At 39.4% G+C, this 6835-nt stretch overlaps 1 non-coding gene across 1 annotated transcript; it reads right to left on the bottom strand.

The window, feature by feature from the left end:
- Positions 1–535: 535 nt before the first annotated feature.
- Positions 536–642, bottom strand: LOC148212274 (small nucleolar RNA R71). Its single transcript, XR_015790047.1, has one exon. It is a non-coding gene; the product is annotated as a small nucleolar RNA R71 (small nucleolar RNA).
- Between the last annotated feature and the right edge of the window lie 6193 nt (positions 643–6835).

The following is a 6835-nucleotide window of genomic DNA, read 5'->3' on the forward strand; positions in this document are numbered from 1 at the left end:
AGAGAGAGAAGGTGAAATCAGTCCTGAAAGTGAGGTAGAGAGTACGAGCACATCAATGGCAGATATTCCACCTCGTGATCCGGTTGATCCACCTGCTGTTAACGGTAATCTGAGGGATCATGCAAGAAATGATGAATTCAACCATATCCAGATGGCGGACAACAGAGACGTGGCAATGCGAGAATATGCCGCCACGGCTTTTCAGAACTTTGATTCAGGGATAGTCAACCCTATTCCAACCCACGCAAACTTTGAGCTTAAACCAATGATGTTCCAAATGTTGCAGACAATTGGACATTTTGGAGGGCAGGAACATAAGGATCCACATGATCATCTGAAATCATTCATTCAAATTGCAAATGCATTTCGATTACCTGGTATAACAGACGATGCTCTGAGACTAACACTTTTTCCATTTTCTTTGAAGGACCAAGCTAGAGCATGGCTCAATGCATTTCCACCGGGATCCATCACCACATGGGGGTCGTTAGTGGAGAAGTTCTTAACAAAATTCTTTCCACCTACTCGCCACGCTGATATCAGAGAGGAGATCATCTCCTTTAGACAGTATGATCGTGAACCTGTTCACGAGGCGTGGGAGAGATTTAAAGAACTAATCAGGAAATGTCCGAACCATGGCTTGCCGGCATGCATCCAGATAGAACATTTCTTTAGAGGCTTAGATCATCCTACTAAGATGATGCTAAACAATGCTGCCAACGGAGCCTTTACAAAGAAGACATTCAACGAGATAGTTGACATCCTAAATGACTTAGCTTCACATAACGAACTATGGTGTTCGCAAAGATCTAGGGCAGCACCAAAGAAGCAAGATCCAGCTGGAGTTTTGGCTCTGGACATTGCGACCTCGATGCAAAAAGAGATGGTTACAATGAACCAGAGGCTGAAAGAGATGGCATTGGGAATAAAAAATCCATTAGCCACGCCGATACAACCTGTGCAGTCGGATTATTGCACTCCTGCCCCTGTTTGCCAAGTCAACGATCTCATTTGTTCATTTTGCAGTGAAAACCATATTTATGATAATTGTCCACATAACCCTGCTTCTGTTTTTTATGTAGGACATGGGATCAATAGGAACTTTAACCCATATTCGAACACCTACAACCCAGGTTGGAGGCACCACCCTAATTTCTCATGGGGAGGACAAGGAGGTTCGAGCGGTTTTAATCAAGGGCAGAGCCAGCAGAACAAGCAGCCCTATGTTCCATCTACACAGCAATACATCCCACCACCGCAACAGCAGTATAATCAGAGAACACAGACTCCACCAGTTCAAAATAACAACTCAAATCTTGAGAATATGATGAAGGAGTACATGGCCCGAACCGACGCAGTGATACAATCCCAAGCGGCATCAATGAGGAATTTCGAGACCCAATTGGGACAGCTCGCCAATGAATTGAAGAATAGACCACAAGGTTCTTTTCCAGGCCATACTGAATTACCAAAACGAGAAGGGAAAGAACAGTGCAAAGCTGTCACCCTCAGGAGTGGACTGGCATATGATGGACCAACAATGCCAACAACAGATGTACAGATTCCGTCCACTGAACCAATTGTAAAGATACCAGAAAATCCAACAACACCAGAAAAAGAAAATATTAGAAAAGGTAATGAGGACACCCCGAGTGTTCCTCCACAGGTACAGCCTTCTTTTACCCCTACTCCCCCGTTTCCACAAAGATTAGTAAAGAAAAATAATGATTCCCAGTTTAGAAAATTTTTAGATATTTTAAAACAACTGCATATAAATATACCATTAGTAGATGCTCTAGAACGGATGCCAAATTATGCTAAGTTTTTTAAAGATATAGTTTCTAGGAAGAAAAAAATAGGAGAGCATGAACTGGTAGCCATGACAAAATGTAGTAGTGAAGCTGTAGGCCCGCTACCCATGAAATGTAATGATCCTGGCAGTTTTACCATTCCATATTCCATAGGAGGAAAAAACTTAGGTAGGGCATTATGTGATCTAGGCGCTAGCATTAATCTTATGCCATTATCAGTTTTCAAATCTTTAGGCATAGGAGAAGCTAGACCTACTACGGTTACCCTCCAACTAGCAGATAGATCTATCATAAGACCTGAGGGAAAGATAGAAGATGTTTTAGTCCAGGTTGACAAATTCATTTTCCCTGCGGACTTTATCATTCTAGATTGCGAGGCAGACTTAGACGTTCCCATTATTTTGGGAAGACCATTTCTAGCCACTGGGGATACAGTTTTTAATGTGAGGAAGGGAGAAATTACAATGAGGGTAAATAATGAAGAAGTTAAATTTAACGTTCTAGACGCCATGAAATTACCAGGAGACTTTGAAGAGTGCTCTGCTATAAATAGCTTGAATCCTATTATGTTTGATGAGTTTTATGACTTATTAGTTACAGAGATTGAAGAAGAGCTTGATAAGATAGCAGAAGGACCAGAAGATATGGCTAATCCGATTGAAAAAATACAAAAAGAAGAATGCAAGTCGTTACTTCCGTCCATAGTGGAACCACCCACGTTGGAGCAGAAGCCATTGCCGTCGCATTTGAAATATGCGTATCTAGGGGATAACGACACTTTACCAGTTATTATAGCTTCCAATTTATCACCTACTAATGAATATTCTTTATTGCAGATTTTGGAGAAGCACAAAAAGGCCATTGGATGGACGATAGCAGATATCCGAGGGATAAGCCCGGCCTTTTGCATGCACAAAATTCTATTGGAAGAAGATGCTAAGAACTCTATTGAGAGTCAAAGGCGGTTAAACCCGAAGATGAAAGAGGTTGTAAGGAAAGAAATTCTTAAATGGCTTGACGCCGGTGTTATATACCCAATATCCGACAGCAGCTGGGTAAGCCCAGTACAGTGTGTACCAAAGAAAGGGGGTATTACCGTGGTGGCCAACGAGGAGAATGAGCTCATCTCAACCCGAACTGTGAGTGGGTGGAGAGTTTGCATTGATTATCGCAAACTCAACAAGGTAACAAAGAAAGACCATTTTCCTCTCCCGTTTATTGACCAGATGCTCGACCGTCTGGCAGGTAAGGATTTCTATTGTTTTTTAGATGGATATTCGGGTTATAATCAAATTACTATTGCTCCAGAAGACCAAGAGAAGACAACATTTACGTGTCCGTATGGTACGTTCGCTTTTAGGCGAATGCCCTTTGGACTATGCAATGCACCCGCGACTTTTCAGAGGTGTATGATGGCCATCTTCTCTGACATGGTAGAAAATATTCTAGAAGTTTTTATGGATGACTTTTCTGTTTTTGGAAATTCTTTCGACGCTTGTTTAGTTAATTTGGAGAGAGTATTGGAGAGATGTGAACAAACAAACCTAGTCCTAAATTGGGAGAAGTGTCATTTCATGGTACAAGAGGGTATTGTTTTGGGTCACAAAATTTCCAAGCAAGGAATAGAGGTAGACCACGCTAAGATAGACATCATTTCAAAGCTACCTCATCCTACAAATGTCAAAGGGATTAGAAGTTTTTTAGGGCATGGGGGATTTTACCGCCGCTTTATAAAAGACTTTGCTAAAATTTCTAAACCCTTGTGTCAATTGTTAGAACATGATAGACCATTTGTTTTTGATGATGACTGTTTAAAATCATTTGAAATGTTGAAAGTTGCTCTAAGTTCAGCTCCTATAATTATCGAACCTAATTGGGATTTACCTTTTGAGCTCATGTGTGATGCCAGTGATTATGCAATAGGAGCTATGTTAGGACAACGTAAAAACAAGATCTTGCATCCTGTGTATTATGCTAGTAAGACTCTGACCGGTGCACAACTCAATTACACTACTACTGAAAAGGAACTGTTAGCAGTTGTGTTCGCCTTTGATAAGTTTAGGTCTTACTTGATAGGCACAAAAGTCATTGTTTTTACTGACCATTCTGCTTTAAAATATTTATTTGCTAAAAAAGATGCTAAACCACGTTTGATACGGTGGATTTTGTTACTTCAAGAGTTTGATATTGAAGTTAGGGACAGGAAGGGTACTGAAAACCAAGTTGCTGATCACCTGTCTAGATTGGAATCCCCGCTCTGTGATGATGGAACTGTTATATGTGAACAGTTTATTGACGAGCAACTCTTGCGAGTTGATTCAGTTCCGTGGTATGCCGATATAGCAAATTATTTGGTAAGTCGAATAGTTCCTTATGAGTTCAATAAGCAACAGGTAAAGAAATTTTTAAATGAAGTTCGATGTTATCGTTGGGATGAGCCTTTTTTATATAAGCTAGGACCTGACAATATCTTACGCAGGTGTGTCGCAGAAGAAGAGCACGAGGCGATATTAGACGCTTGTCATATGTCTCCATATGGAGGACATTTTGCAGGACACAAAACCGCAGCCAAAGTTTTGCAAAGTGGGTTCTTTTGGCCCACTCTGTTCAAAGATGCACATAAGTTTGCCCAGGTTTGTGACAAATGCCAACGGACAGGTAATATATCTAAACGCCACGAAATGCCTCAAACCCCGATCCTGGAGATTGAAATATTTGATGTGTGGGGTATAGATTTTATGGGTCCATTTCCATCTTCCAATGGTAAGCTTTATATATTGTTAGCAGTAGATTATGTTTCAAAATGGATAGAAGCCATTGCAACTGCTACCAATGATTCCAAAGTTGTAATTCATTTTTTGCAAAAGCACATTTTTACGCGTTATGGAACCCCGCGTTGTCTGATAAGCGATGGGGGGGCTCATTTTGTGAATAGGTCTATGCAAAAGTTGCTGACTAAATACAATGTGCGTCATAGGGTTGCAACAGCATATCATCCTCAGTCGAATGAGTTAGCCGAAATATCTAATAGGGAGATAAAAAACATTTTAGAAAAAACTGTAAATCTTAACCGTAGGGATTGGTCTTTTAAGCTTGATGATTCACTTTGGGCATATAGGACAGCATTTAAGACTCCCCTCGGCATGTCCCCCTATAGGCTAGTTTTTGGAAAAGCATGTCATTTGCCTCTTGAGCTAGAATATAAAGCATTTTGGGCTACTAAGAAATTAAATTTTGATTTGTTGGCTGCAGGTGAAGCGAGGAAGTTACAATTGTTGGAATTAGAAGAACACAGGCACTTTTCTTATGAGAATGCTAAGTTGTTTAAGGAAAAAACTAAACAGTGGCATGATAGGCGTCTTCGGCCGAACAATCTTCAAGAAGGTGATCTGGTTCTGTTATTCAACTCTAGGTTGAAACTTTTCCCTGGAAAACTTAAGTCTAGATGGTCTGGTCCCTTTCAAATTTTTAAAGTCTACCCATATGGGGCAGTGGATCTAGTTGACTCTAAGGGAAATGTTTTTAAAGTAAATGGGCAGAGACTTAAGCCGTATTTTGGAGAACCAGTGGATAGAGGAAAAACCTCTATTCAACTTTCAGGTCAATAAATTTTTGCGAAAAATGTTTTTTCCTTCTTATCCGTTTTTGAAAGAACAAAAGTAAAGGAAGGAAGTCTTTGTATCTTGTATTTTCTCTTTGTTTCATTATAAAGTTTTTCTTATTAAGAGAATGTTTTTGAAAACGTTGAAAAAAAAAGAAACAAAAGAGAAAGAAAAAAGAATGTTGAAAAAAAAAAAAAAAAGAATTACGCAGGCGCCTGGCGCCTGCCCTGTTTTTCCAGCATTTCGAAAACTCTCAGGTTCGAGAAGTCATGCAACATATCTACAACTTAAGGGCTTCATTGGATTTTGCGGTTTTACCTTCATGGCCTCCAGCGCTAGCTGCTATCCTTGGTCATCCATCTCCCAGTACTGACACTGATCCTAGTCCACAATCTCCGACTTCATGAAGGGGAGGTTCCTTCTTTGCTATTTTTTGTGTTTTCTTCCTTTTGTTAATGACGTAGTTAGCATATTCTAGCATTACTACGCATGTTTTTTTTTGTATTGATTATGTTTCGAGCTCAGTTGAAGCATGAATAAATTAGTATCGTTTATCTTCTGATCACTTAAAATATGCCTTCACTTAACCTTAGTTTAGCTTTTCACATGCCTATTTTGAAGCATCTGTGCTGTGCATGTGATTTCATGTCGATGATGATTATAAGAGATTGTTGAGTTTTCTGTTCTATGCCTGACTAAGCTTTGAGCTATTTCCTTTGTTTATGTGATAAACTCATTTTCTTTTATGTCTTTTTGATCTTTACAGACTTTAAGCTTTTTCTTTGCCCCTATATAGAAAGTCCTTGTCCTTTTTACTGTTAAGCCTTTTTCATCCGATGCAAAAGTCTTTTCCCAGTGAGGACACTGTCTCTCTTAAGTTTGGGGGGGACAGTCGTTGTGTCAGTCGTTGTTTCAGAAAGATAAGGTGTTATTTATATTTAAAAAATCATGCTATTTTCTTTTGAAAAAGAGTCAGTTGGAAAGAAAGAAAATGTTGAAAAAGCACTTTGCTTAAAAAAAAAAAAAAAAAACGAAAGAAAGAAAGAAAAAAAAAAGTTGCAAAAGAGTAAAAAGAGTCTTGTTGAGAGAAAATAAGAGTGGGGAAAAGACTTGTGTTAGAAAGAAAAGAGCGGTAAAAACAATGAGAGTTAAAGAAAATGTATTTATGATTCCCGAGTCCTACTGTAGACACCCATTTAGTTTTAGGTTGGGTGTTGACTTTGAAAATAGCAGTAAAGATGGTGATAAGTGACTTCGTGTTTCTCATTGTCGTCGTTTTATGACCTAGCTGTTAGTTCAGAGTCTTTCTACGAGTAGCTGTGGTTGAAACCGATGTTAGTGTGTGAAAACCTCAGGGGCTAGTAGCCGGTCTTTCAGATGTAAAAGTCTTAGTGTAAAAAGGGAGTGTGCAGATTCCTTAGG

The sequence above is a fragment of the Momordica charantia genome (assembly GCF_013281855.1).
Source record: "Momordica charantia cultivar OHB3-1 chromosome 3 unlocalized genomic scaffold, Mcharantia_2.0 BLBB01000003.1, whole genome shotgun sequence".
Classification (NCBI taxonomy): domain Eukaryota; kingdom Viridiplantae; phylum Streptophyta; class Magnoliopsida; order Cucurbitales; family Cucurbitaceae; genus Momordica; species Momordica charantia.